Genomic DNA, 18,816 nt, shown 5'->3' with positions numbered 1-18,816 from the left:
TCAAAAGATACACGACAGAAATCTATTAAATACATATAAAAGAAAGAGGCAGAGACAAAAGCACCAGTAATTCACTTTCTAGTAGCAAAATTTATGAAAGCCATTAAATAGAGGATCTTTTACTAGACTGTTGACTGCATAAAAGTTATTCCATTCTAACAGCTCTCTAGTATCCTGTGGATAGTAGCACTCTTTACCAAATCAATTATATAGCATAGTGGTTAGAAACATGGGCTTTTGGCTAAGCCTTTTGTTGGCTGATGGAGTTTGAATAAGTGACCTGTAAAATGGACAAAATACTAAAATTTACCAGCATTGTTATTAGGATTAAGCAAGGTGGTGACAGTAATGAGTTTTATTCAGTGTCAGCACATAGTAAGTACTCAGTAAATGTTAGCTATTTTTAAAGTTAACGGAAGATGAGCTGGCAGAACTATTTTAGGATGTCATATGTTGTTTCCATAGTATAGGATTTGAATTAAAACAGAGAAATATGAAATGACAAATCCCACCATGAGGTTCAGACACACCCACATCATTGGCATTTTCTTCATCCCAGAAAAGCTTTGGGCTAGCCAGGATACTTCTTGGTGATAAAGGAAGAAAGAACACCAAGATTTCAGGGGGATAACTCGATTCCTCTTAGATATTTTCATCTCTACAGAAAAAGTCAGATCACCCAGAGTCACATCTTCACCAGTTGAAGAAAGATCTAACATCGGTTTGAATTTGAGGGTGAAAGATGATTGTTGTTAATAAGTAGCTACTGATTCCTGAGTCCAGTTGCTGCATAAAATGAGCACAAGCATTGCTTCCTATATTGAATTCACTGGGAAGTGCTGGACACATATCACAAGGTATTAAGCAACATTTACACGTGGACTATTCACCAAGTATTTACTGATAGCTTGCTAAGTGCCAAACACTGATTGTTTAAGAGTAGGTAATTTGTGGAAAGATTAATTCAAAAAAGGTAAAAACTATTGATTTGTAATCTTAGATGCCAGGAAGATCTTCAAATATCTTTATATATGTGCTTAATATTCTATATTTTCATCACTGCTTTCCCCTGTGGGGAATGACTATTTAACCTAGTAAGATGGGAAGTGCAAAAGCTTTAGTCAAAAATTAGTTTGGTGGTAAGTATTAACATTATCTGTATGATCTGGAACAAAAGTCTTCATTTACTTAGTCGTCAGTTGGATCATCTATAAAATTGGAGGAATAATGCCTGACTCATTTAGTTGTTATAAAGCTTGAGTCATAACCATTGGCTAGCATCATTTTGACCCTCAGTAAACATTAGTTTACTTTGGCCCTCTCTTCCTGGCACTAACTTATGCCTTTAATTTTCTGCTAAATACTTGTGACTGATGCAGGTGTAGATAATCAGAGGGATATTACCGAGCTTTAATTCATGCCTGCCAAAGCAAATTCTAGGTCAACCTTGATACCTCTATTGGAAGAACTGACAACAGAAAAATCTCATTCCTTCAAGAAAAATGTATTAGGTATCCACATTATGCTTGGCATTAAAGATACAAATGTGCCTTCATGGAGCTCACGGCTAAGCCATACAGTACTTTAAACAAGGTATATGTGCTCATATGGGGGAAATGTGTGGTCCAATGGAAGTATACACGAGGCATTCCAAGGTCAGTTTTGAGTTCAGGCGTGAAGTGATCAAGGAAATCTTGCTAAAAGAGAATAATGAAAAGAATTGCAACAGCAGCCATTTACTGAGTGCTTGCAGTGGTCATTTCATAAAACTTAACCCTCTTATTCCATACAATGTCTCAATGAAGAGGATTCCATTTTATACCCATTTTGTTGATGAAGAAGATAAAGTACCCATTAGGTATTTTTATAATGACACATCTAGTAAATGAGGCACAGAGATCTGATATCTAAATAGAAACTTTAAGTAGTTAAAAGAGGAATTTTGGGAAGAGGGGAAAAAGGTTTTAGGCAGAGGGGATTCTGAGTACAAAGGGCCAGAGACAGCACAAAAATAGAGACTGGTAGTGTAATAGGAACTAAGAGTGGGATTGGGGGAGAAAGTAGAGGTAAAACCTCAAAGGCAAGCAAAGACCAGATACTCAGGAACTGAATACATCAGACAAAGAAGTTTCAGAGCTCTAGAGGACCATGAAAAGTCAGTGAAGGATTTAAATACTTGCCAGAGCTGAGTTTGCAATATAGAAGAAACACTTTAGCTAGAATACAGAGATAAGAGATTGGAGGAATGCAGTCAGTAGTGAAAACGGACAATTAGGATTTTTTTCAGTGGCCTAAGGTAGGAGCAGAAAGGACGATAAAGTGGATGGGGCAGACAACTATTTTAGATAGTTGAGTCAACAGCAGATGGTGATTAACTGAAGAATTTGAATGAGACAGTAGTCAAAAATATCTCACAGGTTTCTGGACTAAGAAGCCAGGTGGAAAGAATTTTCATTTGTTGGAAAAGGGAGTGCCAGAGAAAGGACAGATTAAAGAGAAATATATTGAGTTTAATTATCTAATTGTACAATTATCTGTGCAACACCCAAAATTGGTTTTAAATGGGATTTTCAAAGGATAATTTGTCTGAAAGGTTCAAGTCTTTCAAAAAAAGTCAGTGTGAAGGATTTTATCAGTACTTTTGTAATGGAAATTGCATTACCATATAAGCTTTCTCCGCATTATCATGGCTGTAGATTATGTGGAAAATGTAAGACTTGTTGAAGGAAAAGTGCATGTTAAAAGCTATATTTAGTATCCTGGACCTAAATCTAATGTGGAGAAGAGTAGATGTCCCGACGTCAATGGAGAAAATTCAAGCATCAGACCATGTACTGGATGACTGTCTTTTGTATCTGTATTGGTTTTCTAGAGCTGCCCTACCAAAGTACCACAGACCAGGCAACCTAAACAATAGTAATTTATTTTCTCACAATTATGAAGTCTGGAAGGTCAAAATCAAGGTGTTGGCAGAGTTGGTTCTTTTCTGAGTGCCCTGGATGAAGGATCTGTTCCAGGCCTCTCCACCTGGCTTGGAGGTGTCTTCTCCTATGTCTGAACATGGCCTTCCCTCTGTACATGCCTATGACCAAATTTCCTTTCTTATAAGGACACCAGTCATATTGGGTTAGGGCCAACCCTAATGATATCATTTTAATTTGATTGTTTCTATGAAGACCCTATGTCAAAATATGATCACATTCCAAGGTACTGGGGGTTAGGACTTCAATATATGACACTAGGGGCAGGGAAGACACAGTTCAGCCCATAATAGTATCTTTGGTAATACACCCTAAGCCAAAATCAGAGACAGTAGGGAGTTTATTCCAGAGGTTTCAGAGATATTAGTCACAACATCCAGGTTCCAGATTCGTGGTGACAGTCAGCATGCCCAATACTTAGTGCCTTTAGTGGTGACAGTGCCAACCACAAGGCCTAATTCCAGCTGCTGACACTGGTAGGCTCACTTAGTAGTTCTTCTGGCTGCTTCCGCTGCTTGGCATCCTTGGTTTCTGCCCATTCTTTTAGCCTATTTCTCCAGCTTTTCTAGGATTCTACAAGGCACCCAATGCTTTACTTTCTTTAATTCAGTTAATCATATATGGTTTCTAATGTTTCTAATCTAAAACCTGACAACTAGAAAAAAGCATTCATAGATTTTTTTCTGCATGTTGAATTAAGACTTACTCTCCTCTATGGTACAGGACCAAGAACAGACTGCAGAGCCAGCAGATATGGGTTTCAGTCTTGGCTCCATTATTTGCCAGACACATGCACACGTTTCTCAAATTGAGCATCAGTTTCCTCATAAGGAAACTGGAAATCATGTAATACCAAACATTTATTGGGCACCTATCAAATTCTAGGCACTGTTCTGTTATTTTATATACGTTATGCCATTTGCTTCTCATAACAACCCATGACCATAATTAGTATTAATATTAATATCAGTTTTTTAGATGAAGAAAATGATGCTGCATGCCAATGACTCCCCAAATGCTTGTCCCAAACCCAAAACCTATCTTTTGAGCTTAAGTCAATATACCCAATGACAATTATGACATATTGAAAACCTAATGTGTTAAAAACTAACTCTTCTTCTTCTTTCTTTTTTAATAAGCTCCACACCAAGCATGGAGCCCAGTGTGAGGCTTGAACTCAAAACCTTGAGATCAAGACCTGAGCTGAGATGAAGAGTTGAATACTTAACTGACTGAGCTACCCAGGTCTCCCTTAAAAACCTAACTCTTCAGCTCTGATTCCTTCCCTGACTCAATAAATGAGGATAGTCAAGTTTTTCAACCCTAAAACCTTTGTTATTATTGATAACTCACTTCTCCTACTTCTAATAATAACTAAGCCCTGATTAGTTCACCTCTGTATTAGTTTTCTATTACTATAATAATAAACTACCACAAATTTAGCAGTTTAAAACAACATCGATTCTCCCAGTTCTGAAGGTCCAAAGTTTGGGCACAGTATGACTGAGTTTGTTCATAGCCTAGAGTCTCACAAGTCTAAAATCAAGATGTTGGCAGGGATGAGTTTCCTTCTGGAAGTTCTGGGGGTGAATCCTTTTCCAAGCTCATTAAGACTGCTGGTTGAGTTCAGTTCCTTGTGGTTATAGGACTGAGGTCTCAGTTTTGTTGCTGATTGTCAATTGGGGGCTGGTCTTTGATCCTAGAAATTGATAGCATTTCTTCTCATACCTTCTGCAGGGTCCCTTCAGCAGTAGTGGCTTCAGAGCTCCCTCGTGCTTTGACTCCCTCTGCTTTCCCCTTGTACTGTATACCTCTGCTTCCAGCTGGATACAATTCTCTGCTTTGAAAGGCCTTATATAATTAGATTGAGTCCATCCAGAATACTCTTCACATCTTAATGCCAGCTAAGAAAAAAATGCAATTGCCTCTGCAAAATCAATTTTGCCATGTAATGTAACATATTGACAGATTTGAGTGTTAGGATATGGACTTCTTTGGAAGGAAATTATTTTGCTTACTATAATAAGCTGACAGGTAAATCTCTTATTACGCATAGATAATAGCAATGTTACATATTTTTAATGTTTATTTATGTTGAGAGAGAGAGTGAGCAAGCAGGGGAGGGGCAGAGAGAGGGGGAGAGAGAGAATCTCAAGCAGGCCCCATGCTGTCAGCACAGAGCCTGACATGGGGCTTGATCTCATGAACCATAAGATCATGACCTGAGCAGAAATCAAGAGTCCAATGCTTAACTGACTGAGTCATCTAGACACCCCAGCAATGTTACACATTAAGAGTTATACACTGTGGAGCTGGACCCCTTGAAGTTCTTTTACCTATTGGCTATTAACTTGGACAAGTTAGTTAACCTCTTTGTGCTTCAGTTTCTTCACCTGTAAAATGGAAGTAATAATATTGTTTGCATCATAAAATTCTTGGTAAAATTAAATGCATCACTGTATTTATGGTTTTTAGAATACTGCCTAGTACCTTGTAATTGCTATGCTTTTTCTATTGTTACAAATTGATACTTAGTATGAAGGGAAGAAGTGTTCCATAAGGAACAGCTAGAGGACCAGTTTTCCAATGAGTGATCAACAAAAATCTCTTTAAGCTCACAACTGAACAACAGAAGCTATAGAGTGACATGACTTGAGTAACCAATTTTAGAAGATCACTCTGATCCCACAGAAAGTAATAATCCTGATCCCAGGAAGTAATAATATTGTTTGCATCATAAAATTCTTGGTAAAATTAAATGCATCACTGTATTTATGGTTTTTAGAATACTGCCTAGTACCTCGTAAGTGCTATGCTTTTTCTATTGTTACAAATTGATACTTAGTTTGAAGGGAAGATCTGTGGGAAGGGACTGGAATGAGTCAAGCACAAAAGCAGAGAAACTGGTTAGAAGACCATGGGAACAGTGCACATGAAAGACTGATTTGGGCAGTGGAGATAGAATGGAATATATTTGAGATATATTTTGAAGGTTGTAGTAGGCTGAATAATGTCCTCACACAAAGATACCTATATCCAAATGTCTGCAATTTGTGAATACGTTATGTTACATGGCAAAGAGGAATTTGAAGATATAATCAAACTTACTGACCTTAAAGTCATAGGGAGAATAGCTGCAATTACCCAGGTAGATCCAATCTAATCACATGAGTTCTTAAAGAAGAGAATTGTTTCCAGCTGGAAGAAGAAAAGGGCTTCAAAGAGACGAGGTATAAAGAGAGGTCAGTGATCCCAAGCTTGAGAATGATGTGGTGAATTGTTGCTCGCTCTCTGTCAGAGGGCCTTGTTTGTAAGGCTGGAGAGAGACTTGAAAATTTAAGGCAGGCCCCCAGTTAACAGCCAGCAAAGAAATGGGCCTTAGTCCTACAGCCACAGGAAACTATATCCTGCCAACAATCAAATGAGCGGGAAGCAAAGCCTTCCAGTAAAAGCCCAGCTGGCTGATGCCTTAATTTGGGGTTTGTGAAACCAGGAGCAGAGACACCAACTGAAGCAGCCTAGCTTTCTGAACTACAGAACAGTGAGTAACAAACTTTTTTCAGGTCTTTTATTTATTGTTTTTGTTTGTTTTGTTTTAAGCCACTAAACTGACTCATTGTGGTCATTTGTTATGGCAGCAATAGGAAACTGCTGCATTTATATATTGATATCAGTTATCCTCATAGACTGAGAGTTTCATAAGCACAGGGATTGTTTAGCTCACCACTCTACCCCAGAGACCTATTCCACTGTTTAGCATTATAGTAGGTGCTCAATAAGTATTTTGTTGCAAACACGAGACAATGAGAATTTGTATAACTTGACTAATGTCACACAATTAGTGTTTGAACCAGGCCTTGACCTCATGCAAGAACACCATCTATAATGAATTGTTCTGAACACTGGAGAGTGTATATAAAGTCTCTGATGTGCAGTTGACATTCAGTAGCTATTAAATCCTCCATTTCCCTTTAATTATCCTGACCCCAGTTCAGACTGTCCTCATTGTACTTCTGGCTAATACTAATGTCCTAATGGGCTTCACTGACTTTAAGCCCTCTCTCTTCCAATCAATTTCTTACCAGATTAATATTCCACAAACACATTAGGTGAGACAATGTCTTTGCAAGAACAGGGCCAACTGTAAAGCCTATGTGTTATTACTATTATTACCATCACTCCTGCTTCTATGCTGCATTAAATCTGCTGAGCCAAGCTTCCAAGGTGCCAGTGTCACAGACACTTCCCCTGTTCTCCCAGATATGTTTCTCAGCATTCCTCAGTATGTACCCATCATGCAAGCAAAGCCATCTCTTCTCTTTTGGAGAAACAGCCTAGACTATGACCCTAGATCTTTGCTTATACCATTTCTGGCTCCCCTTTGTAAATTTTGCTCTGGCCTCAGCTTTAAAACCCACCTCCTTCTCACAAAGTTTTCCTTAACTACAATATCCATTGCTGGTCTCTGAATTCCCATAGTACTGAACTCTGATCCATGCTCTTTTGTATTTATTTATCTGGTGTATTCCACAGTCCTAAACTGAATGCCTTTTATATAACAAATATTTTTCATGGCATAAACTGTGACCTTTGCTCAATACTGTTTTGGAGATAGTTTTTGGCTCGTTGATATGTGTGGGTATGAGTCTTGCCAGCTCTACAGTAAACCCCTTGCAGAGTCACTTGAGAAGCTGACCTCTGGAGTCAAACAGGTTGCATTCAAATCCCACCTATATCTTACAAGCTGATTGACCTTGGGGAATTTCTTTAATTTCTCTGAAACTTAATTTCCTCGTCTATAGAAAGGAGAGAATAATGATATACTTCATTGGATTGTTGCTATGGGAAATAAATTTGTGTAAAGCTCTTAAAATATTCTCTGGCCTACAAGTGTTTGATACACATTATCCAATGTTATTTTTTACTACTTTAACCACTATTCTGTGTCTTCCACAATGTCTATTACAATGCTGAGCACACAGTGGGTGTTGGGTAAATATCCCTCACTAAATAATTATTGAAAAATAAGCTATATCAGATGGCTAATCTAGCAAAGGAAAATCAGGGGGAAAAGGTTCAAAGAATTATCAACTGGGGGCGCCTGGGTGCCTCAGCTGGATAAGTGTCCAACTTTGGCTCAGGTCATGATCTCACAGTTCGTGGGTTTGAGCCCTGCGTCAGGCTCTGTGCTGACAGCTCACAGCCTGGATCCTGCTTCAGATTCTATGTCTCCCTCTCTCTCTGCACCTCTCCCACTCACACTCTCTCTTTATAAAAAAAAATAAATATTTAAAAAATTAAAAAGAATTATCAACTGGACTGAACATTCAATTGACAGAAGCCAAAAATTAATTAGGGAAACGAAGATAGCCACAAATTATTCCAGTGTATATAAATCAAGCTAAGAAACAGGGAAGTCAGGATTATAGGGTAATTTTATTTTTTGAAAAATTTAAATTGCTAATTAACATGTGTTTTCAGTAAAAAAGAAATTCCAGCAATAGAGAAAGTTGGTAATATGACCTTTATCCTCACCTCCCACTATTCCCACAGCTCAGAGGTACCTACTAGGAAGAGTTTGTCTGATTTTCCCAGAATGTTCTGTGTGTGTCATTATTTACCTTTCCAATCCTCTATTTCCTCATTTTGAGAATGAGCAAATACAAATTTTTTGTAGGAATGTTCCAAAAATTTAATAAACTACACAATATAATAACCAAAGTTAATTTGAGAACAGCATAACTTTATAGGCATAGAGGGAAAAGAGCAGAGATCTGTCAGAGTATTTTCAAGGTGAATCAGAGATTAATTCTCATGAAGGTAGTAAATCTCAAATGTATCACTAAAGATTATTATAGAGCATGCTCTTTCCTAAATCCATTCAAGTGATTGTACTGTTCAAACAGAAGGTTGTAGATGAATTAGCTTTTAAAAATGTTTAAGAAAGAAAATAAATATGTGCATTTATAATTATTCATCACAAAGTCAGTGTGCCAAATTTAAGGCATGTTGTTTAGTAATCAGAAAAGCTGATGAATAAATTGGGGAAAAAATAGAGAAAAAGAAAATGAATAAGCAATCACTGGATAGCAAAAGAGTAAATGAGGAAGTTAGAGCATGGAGCCCATGCCCATGTGCACAGGATGAGTCTCTGCAGTGTTATTGTCCAGCACTTGCCCTTTGAGCAAGAACAACCTAGTGAACTTCCCCTGGCCTCCTCGTCTGCTGGCAGTATGCCAGACAGAGAATGAAATGGACTACCATAGCTTTCCCTTTCTACCATGCATCTTCACCTCCTCTTGCCCTGTTTCACTCTTTGGACTCCTACTTTACCTCTCAGTGTTATATGATGATGATAATAAAGACTGATGGTGACAGCGGTGATGATGGCAGTAGTTTAATGACAAGAGTATCAATGGCAGGCTAGAAACATACATATTCAAAAAAACATACCTTTATTTTATTCTTCTGCATCTAAATCACATTTCTATTTCAAGTTTCAGTTCCTGCAAGTCCATTTGAAATCTCCCCCGACTCTTTTCCCAGGGTTGTGTCTGTGTTATCACATGGTGACAAGGCAATGGGGTGTAGGTGGGTGGCCTTTAGGATTCATCACTCTTTCAACCCAGCTTCTATTCCTGTCTATAGATCCTTCTGATATTCTTAAGCCATCTGGGAATTAAAAAAAAAAACCCTGTGGTGTTATCTCTCATCCTTTACCATCTCTGAGACTCTGTTGGGTACACAGGAGACATTCTGCTGCACCTGCCCACATTAGGGTACCTTGGAACTCTGCGAGCTGCATTAAACCCATCAGTTTAGGCACAGCCCATACTCTGTTCAGGAGGCAGCATGGCCTGTCAAATCATTCTCACACTTTGAATATCTGACGTCTCCTTATACCACATGTCTCTAAAGTCCTCTTCTATTTCTAGCTGGACAGCGTTTTAAGAATTCTCCTTTTAAGCATTAATGTGAATAGAGTAGATCGGACCTCCATGGATAATACAAGGTAATGTCCTCATTTTAAGGTACATAACCTGAATTACATCTACAAAGTCTCTTTTGCCATGTACCACAACATATTCCCAAATTCTAGAGATTAGGGTATGAACATCTAGGGGTGTGGGCTGGATTATTCAGGCTAACACAGTCTCCAAAATATACAGAAAATATGTTCAGTTACCTTTATTCCCATTGCCCCAAATAAGTCTTTTATTTGGATGGTTTCATTGACTTCTCAGTTTCCCTGCTTTCGTTCTTGCCCTTTTCCAGTGTCTTCCTACAGAGTAGTCAGAATGATCCTCTAAAATATGTTATTCAAGTACTGCCACTCTGTAGCTTCTATCCTTCTAAAGTCTAAGTTCCTCAATCTGATCACAGGGACTTGTGGGCTCTGATGTCCTTTTATTATCACTAGTCTTTTGTTTTTCCTCACTCTACCCCTTTGTCACCAGGCTGTAATCCCAGTGACTGCTTGGAGTCACTGAGATCTACCAGTATTGTCTTACCCTTGTTACTGCCTATCCAGAATTCTCTGTGTGGGCTACTTCCTCCTTACCATATTTCTCTCCACAGCCTGCCTTAGCTGTCTCGATTTCTTCTTTCAGTTTTGCACTTAAAGAGCTTTTTGTGGCCCACCATTGAGAAAATTGGTCTGCATCTGTTTGTGATTCCTATGGTTCTTTCTCCCTCGCTTGGACCATGTCCAGAAGGCAGCATAAAAATTCCTCCTTATTAAGGGCCCCACTTTTACTCTAGCTTTTCCTTAAAGTTTTCCCTCCATTCCTGTGTCAGGATGCTATCTAGTTTCTATGGTGGGATGCAGATCTCTGAGACTGTTTTCTGTGTTCGATGTTTGTATAGGACTTGAACTTCAGAAACTCAAAGTACTTTTCTATAAGTTTATTAGAACTTCCCTCCCCTGAATCAGTGGATGACATGGACCACATGTCAATGAATAAGTTACAGGGCAGCAAGCTTGACTGAAAAATAAATCTGTTAATATTTTGAAATATCATCCAGACATAACGATAAAAATCATGAAAAATAACTACCATTCACTGAGTACTACTTATTGCCTGTAAAAGTACCACTAAATGCCACATGTTTTGTTTTAATATTAATTTATTTATTTTGAGAGAGACAGAAATAAAGAGAGCCAGCCGAAGAGGGGCAGAGAGAGGAGAGAGAGAATCCCAAGCAGGCTCCTTGCTGTCAGCATAGACAGCCTGACAGGGGGCTCAATTTCATGAGATCATGACCTGAGCCAAAATCAACAGTTGGTTGCCTAACCAACCAAGCCACCCAGGTGCCCCAATGCTACAGTTTTAATCTTCAAAATAGTCCTGTGCCATAGGTAATATCCCATTTTATTGATGAGCAACCTGAGATTTCAAAAAGATAACAAAGTGCTATTTTCAAAGGCTTCTAATCAGAAAGATCAGTGTCTTCGTTCTGGCAAAAATGTTGTGTTGTTGTTGTTGTTGTTGTTGTTGTTCATACCTGCTTTGGGCAATAGTCTTTTTTGTTTCTTATAGGCCCTGGAGCTCTCTTACCCATTAATGACTTTTTCTCTTGGAATTTGAGGAAACATCTTGAATGCCTTTCTCATGTATAGTAACTGTGAAGAGACGTGTGGTATATATATTTGACAACATTGCGATTCGTCATCAAACATATTAGAACAGGTGGTTTGAGAGTGCAGTCACCATGCAGAATTTACAGAACTTAGAAGATTTGAGTTCAAGGATGATAGAAAGACATGATCAAGAAATGCGGATGAAGCAGTCAATTCTCCAAAAGAGAAGTTGTGTCCAAAGCTGGGAATCTGTGGACATCAAGGAGCAAGAGTTACTTGAAAGAGCCAGAGAGATAAGGGAGAAAAGCTGAGGCAAGGTGTCTTAGGTGGAGGGGTCTTTAGAGGGATTACTCAGGGTGTTCCATTTAGCATCACACAGTCCTCAAAGAGCCTTGCTTTTATGTTCCCAAGAGCCTTGCTTTTATGTTCCCAAGGAGGCTCCAGGCTTGATACTAACCAGACTGAATTCTCTGTGAATATTCTGTGGTGCAGACCTTGAAAGATTTACAAGTAGAAACTTTTGAATCTAAACAAAGAGTCACAGGAAGAAAATACTTCTCTCACCTTTAGTTTCCTAACATGCTTAGGTGTTTTATGCCAGCAGGGAGGGATGCAAACCCACATCCCTATAATACAGATGGAAGATAATCATATATCTTAAACATTTTTAACTGCCAACCTGAGTAGGGTTTTAAAAATGGATACCTGCCTTAAAATATCCAGATGGAACTAGATCAAATATCTAATAAATGTAACAGTTATTAATAATGAATAAGGCATTCTGAATATCTAAGTAAGAAGGAGAAAATTTTAGAAAATCTAAACATACTTTATAATAATTTTAAGTCCTCTTTGGTGATTTAGCATCAGATCAGCAAATATTTCTGTTTTCATAAGGTTGAAGTCAATGATTTTAACTATTTTTAATGTTTTATTTCAAAATAATTTTGATTTACAGGAATGTTGTAAAGATAGTACAGGAAAATCCCATATATTCCTCATTCATTGTCTCTGATGCTAATTGTAAATTACCATGGCACATTTGTCATAACTAAGAAACTATCATTGGTAAATTAATATTACCTAAACTCTAGACTGTGTTTGAATTTCATCAGTTTTTCCACTGAACTCCTTTTTCTATTTCAAGATCCAACCTAGGACACCACACTGTATTTAGAAGCTGCTGGGTTTCTAGAAAGCTAACTATAGCAGACAACCTATTTCTTCATTTTGTAAGGTGCAGTTTACAGCAGTTTCTTCATGTTGCTAGAACTTGTTTGAAAAGAGATACATTCAATCTGCTGATGGGTTTTGTCTGAAGTTCTGCAAATAAGTCTTGTCTCTAGGTGAACTAATTATTTTGGTAGTGGGAAGACCAACTGGGTGTTAAGAAATTTTTGGAGATAGGTCAGTATACAGCAGTAATATAAACTTGGGGATTTTTGTTTCCTAATTTAGACCAGAGCTTCTCACCCACTGACATTGTTCCTAAATCAACACTACTATTGGTTCAGATGAATATATTTTCAGTATGGGGTCAATAAAAGAAAAAAAACTATGATTAAATTTTATTATTATGGTTATGTGTAATGATATTTCCTTAGGAGTAAATAACATTTAAAACAATCTGACCAATCATGTTCTTCTCAATTAGATTCATATTTTCCATGGAGTACTTCTTAAAAACTTTACACTAAAAACTACTAATGAGAGAGAGAATCCAACTCGGACCCTTGAGATCTGACAGCTTATTAAAAGAGGCTTCCAAAAGAGAAAAAAAATACATATATCTTAGAAGTGTTTAGCTTTGACTTAAAAAGTCATACATTTTGCATTTTATTCCATGATGTATTTGCTTTGTTTTCATTTAAAATTAGTGTTCAAAATTATTTAATACCAAGTCAAAACTGAGTTATGTTTATCCTGTGCCTTCATAAACCATCTTGCACCCTGATGGTTGAGGGTATGGCTGTCCCTTCTTGATGAGCAGACCAGTTAATGGAAGTCCATGCTAATCCAGGTGTTTGTTTAATTGCAGCCCTGATTAACCTCTTTAACCAAATCTCTTTGTACAAACATTATTATATTTTATACTCAGGAGAAAAATGTCTTAGTTCCAGGACTTAAGTCTTCATACTTCTGAATTAATAAATATGTGGTTCCTTCTGTCTTCAATGTACTTCCAACTTTATTCACCTACCAACTCATGTGTATGATGAAGAAGTTACAGACATAGGCCTTGGAGTCAGGGAAGCTGGGCATCTGGTCTACTCTAAACCAACATGTAGGACACTCTTTACCATGTAGTCATGGCATTTAAACTTCTAGCACTGTTGTATATCAGCCAAATGACCTTGAACAAAAACTCCACTAAGCCTTAATTCCAACAATGTTAAATTGAGATTGATCATAGTAACTAGCTTTCAGATTTATTATGAGAATTAAATGGTATGGTGCATGGAAAGCATTTAGTCAACTGTCTGATCCATAGTCACAGCTCAGTTATTTTGTTAGTATATTTTAAGACCCAGTTCCAATGTCATTTCTTCTGTGGAGTCTTCCTCTTTTTTCCATGGAGAATTAGTGGCCTTTACTTTGGGTCTCATTGCATTTTTGTTTTACTTAAAAAAAAAAAACATAGAGGATTGTCATAGGTGAATCATCATATGCTTTTAAGTAATGAGATTATAAAACAACAGGTACATTATATGTGTGAGATAACCATGTTAACGGTGGAGTGTTTTCTTTCAACACCTCTGTATTTTTCAAACTTTCTATAACATGCATTTTAGAATCTGAAATGAAGAAAGCAATGTAATACTGTTCTAACCATCCACATTAAATTTATTTTATCAAAGTAACACATGCACATATTTCCCTTTTCTGCCACTCCCTAACTACTGAATCCTGATCCCTAAAGCATATCATTTTCAAATCTTTTGATTGTTTCTCCCATTTGAGATTCTAAATAACATGCACATATTATTCCTCCATTTTTCCATCTTAAACTTCTTTTGGCTTTCTAGTATAGAAAGTCTTGGACCACTTCTCTCTTGAGCCACAACCTAATTTTCCAATATCTTTGTCCATCTTCTCAGTACAGTTAGATTATAGGAGTTTTCATTAAATCATTATACCACATTGTTATTATGACTAAGTATAATTCATACCTTCACTATGCAGTTTATTATGTTTATCTTGTATATTTTGGCTTCCTGGAATTAATCATCGTTACATTATTTGTTTGTTCAAAGATTATGTACCTATCATTGCTTCTTCTCAAACTCTCCCAAGAAAGAGCCAATTACCTCTTAATAGCAAATGCATCCAATGGTCTTCCCTGCACCACCCCCATTTCCACAGACCTCTTTCCTAGACCCCTTGTGCTTTTGATCACTCGGGACTGCTTCCTGAGATTTCTAGGCCTCTCTCGTGGACTGAATTCTGTCCCTCTAAAATTCATGTTGAAGCCCCCAACCCCCAGTACTTCAGAATACGAGGATATTTGAAGATAGGGCCTTAAAATAAGTGATTAAGTTAAAATTAGGTCATTAGCATGGGCCCTAATGCTATCATTATCCTATATTTCTACCTTTTATTTTTTGAATCTCCAATATTTTATTATGTAGTCAGTGTTTGTTGATATTTAGCCACATATTTACTACTTCTTTTGCTTTAGTTGCTTCTTGCAGTTCTATCTGGGAGAAACTCCCTTCTGTTTTAAATACACCCTTAAGAATTTCTTTTGTGTCGGGCTATTGCTGGTAAAGGCTTTCTGTTTTTGTTTGTCTGAAAATGCCTTCATTCTACTCTTGTTTTTCAGAGATGTTTCTAATGGGCTTAGAAATCTAGATTGTAGTTATTTTCTCTCAATACATGGAATATATCATTCTGATTTGTATTGTTACTCCTGAGAAATTGGCTCCCCTTTTATCACTACTTTAAAAGCCTGCCTGCTTTTAAGATGATCTCTTTTTCTTTATTGTTCTGTGTTTCACTGTAATGTATGTAGGATCTTTTTGTTTATCCTGCTTGTGATTTATTTGGCTTCATAAAAGTGGGGATTTGTTTCTTATTTGTACTACAAAATTGTCAGCAGAATTTCAGTTCAGTTTTGCTAATGTCCATCCCTTTTCTTCTCTTGGAACTCTGAGATGTGTTAGATGTTCTTACTCCAGTTATCTGTGTCTTTTTGCTCCTCTTTTATATATTCCATGTCATTTCTCCATACTGGTTTGAGATAATTTCTTCAGATCCATCTTCTACTTTATGAATTCCCTATTCTTTTCACTCTAATGTTTGGCTCAACATGCCTGTTCAATTTTAAGCTATTTTCAATCTTGTTGATTTTAGTTCCTCCTCTCTAGACATTTTCAACGTGTTTTATTTCTCTAAGCATATTATTTAGTTTAAGCACTGTTACTTGAAATCTATATGTGATCACTTACTGTGATTTTTTTTTTTTAAGACTGGATCTGTTATATGTTGTTTACAGTACTTATTAATGGTACTTTGTTTCCTTGTGAATCTAGTTTTTATTTTTATTTTCTTTTTCACGAGCTTATTTTCCTTGGAGGTTTAATTTGAGGAGAATTATTTGAGGCCTGAGATGAAAGTGAATACTACAGAGGTGACTGGCCAAATGCTGGACCACTCTAAATCTGTGACTGGGTTTCTTTTGAATCAGAAGTTGAAATTACATATCAAAAACTTGGGTAAAGGCTATGTTATGGTTGTCAATTCTTGGTCATTTTTCATTTGAGATTCAGGGTCAAGGTTCAAGACAAAAACCTTTCAGTCCACTGAAAGAGATTTTATTGGTTTTGGATATGGTGCTAGATCATCCTTATCCCGAAGAAGTCCTTATACTTTTATGGGCCCTAGCTTTACCAGAGAAATCCATTTGGCTCCCTGTTTTTGGCAGTACTTGGGCTTTGTTTCCTGTCTTTTTCATTCCTTGAGTCTATGAAAGCCAGAACTCAAGTTCATATAGTTTGGCAGTTGTCCTCAGAGTGAATTCCAGCCACAGAGCTCTACTTAGTTCTTCAAACTAAGAATTTATTCAAATTTATTTATTCAAATTAATATTTGAATAAATAAATAAATAAATATTGATTATTTATTCAAATAAATGTATTCAAATTTATTTTTATTTTTTCATGTTTATTTATTTTTGATATAGAGAACCAGAGTGCAAATAGGGGAAGGGCAGAGGGAGAGAGAGAAAGACACAGAATCTGAAGTAGACTCCAGGTCTGAGCTGTCAGCACAGAGTCCAACATGGGGCTCAAACAGCAAAATCATGACCTGAGCTGAAGTCAGACGCTTAACCAACTGAGCCACCCAGGTGCTCCTTCAAATTTATTTTTAATATCTTATCCAGGATTTTTAGGTTGCTTTAGCAGTGAAGGTTGATTCAAGAAACTAACCTCTTGTGTTATCAATAAAGACACTCCTGCTGTTGCTGATACCACACTATCAATTATAATGTATTGAATGTACCTGCTGGTGTTTCTTTTTCCTACTAGACTTGGAGCTTCATAAAGACCGTTGTTCATCTCAGTGGCTGGCTTATAATAGGGACTTCGTATATCCCTATAAATAATAAATAAATATTAGTAGGATATTATTCTACATCAAATTACATGTTTCATGCCCTTTATTGATTGACTTATGCAGTACATTTCTGACTTATGATTAGGAAAGATAAGGAGATTGGAATTTGAAATTTCATTAATTGGTTCAGTTGTTGTTAAGTGTTTGTGTTCCTCTTTTTTAATGGAGATATAATTGATATATAACATTATTTTAGTTTCAGGTGTGCAACATAATGTATGTTTTCTGTGGCATAACATACAGGAGAAATTTATTAATGTAATTATTAATTCAGTGTATCACCTCATTTAAATCCATCAGAAACGCAAACCAATTGCCCTCACAGCATAAAAACAAAAACAAAATAAAAAAATCCTGTTATATAACAGTGACTTTTTATTGTCTCATTTTTCTGGTGGCCTGTTGCTATGGAAATCTCCCCATATATCTGCAGACGTGAATCACCGGGTAGCACTACATCTGCAGTGTACCATATGGCAAATTTACTACAGCCAAAGGAGGCAAGTAAAAACTCCTTAAACAAATGGATTTACCACTTCGAAGGTTGAAGCAACTATTAAGTAGGCTACATTGCTTGTTCATTGGCAATATCAAAGTTCACAAAGGCATTTGTCCTGAACAACTGAATACATAGGTGATGAGCTGGTACTTGGAATGAACAGGCCAAAGGGCTGCTGGGAGGGCTGCTCAGGAGAAAATGCCCAACCCCATTTGGTAAGCAGGGCCTCTACCCTTTGCAGTTGTCTGGTCTCCACCTGAATCCACTTCATTTGTAGTGCTCATAGAATGATCCTGTTGTTTAGATCTATAGATACAGATCTATAGCTCTTGGAAAACAACCCCATGTTGGTTTCATAATAAATACTTAACATATGATTGGATGGGTGGATAGTAGACTTGGGAAGTTAATTCTTGATGTGTCTGCAGTTACAGCTGCTGTGAGCAGGGGATGGTTACCATTTGTGGACCACCACACACGCTAGGCTTTCATCTAAGTGTTTTACTTACATTATTTGATTTTTATTTTCGAACCTTCCTGCCAAGATATGATACCCATTTGATTTATAAGGGCACAACAGTTAAAAGATACTAATCTGTTATCTATAGTTTGCAAACGGGTTGTGAAGTTTAGGTTCTGCTGCAATTCTGACTTCAAGGCCTGTTCTCTTGTCACTGTATAACAATTTCTCTGTAAGAGATGTTTATGAAGAGCAGAGGCCAACACTGTACTCCAGAGTCGGACTGCCCAGCCCAAAAGTCAGCTGTATCTTTCACTATCTTTGTGACTTCAGGCTACTTACTTGACTTCTTCTATCTTCAGTTTCTCCATCTGTAAATAGGGGTACTGAAAGTACTTACCTAGGAGGATTCTTAAGAGAATTAAATGACCTATGGCAAAGGGTGTAGTAAGTACTAGGTAAGTGCTCAGTAAGTGTTAATTACCATCACTATGTTCATTCACTAATTTTAAAATATAGCATACTAGTGTTTGGATATACAAGGATGAGTAATTTTTTTTTTCTTTGTTTTAGGGCAGTAGTTCTCAAACTGTGGTTCCCAGACTAGCAGCATTACCATCAACTAAAAACTTGTTAGAAAAACAAAGTAGCAAGACTTATCCCAGATGTACTGAATAAG

General features: G+C 37.1%; 1 long non-coding RNA gene across 1 annotated transcript in view; it reads left to right on the top strand.

Annotated features, from left to right (window-relative positions):
* Positions 1-6,403: 6,403 nt before the first annotated feature.
* Positions 6,404-18,816, top strand: part of LOC147576803 (uncharacterized) — a 155,885-nt gene continuing 143,472 nt past the window's right edge. The window contains exon 1 of the long non-coding RNA XR_015241149.1: positions 6,404-6,522. This is a non-coding gene — a long non-coding RNA (uncharacterized LOC147576803). The remainder of the gene's footprint in view (positions 6,523-18,816) is intronic.

Source organism: Puma concolor, chromosome D1, assembly GCF_028749965.1.
Source record: "Puma concolor isolate L17-30 chromosome D1, mPumCon1.1.hap2, whole genome shotgun sequence".
Classification (NCBI taxonomy): Eukaryota; Metazoa; Chordata; class Mammalia; order Carnivora; family Felidae; genus Puma; species Puma concolor.
Note: the sequence above shows the minus strand (reverse complement) of the source record. Positions and strands in the feature narration are given on the sequence as shown.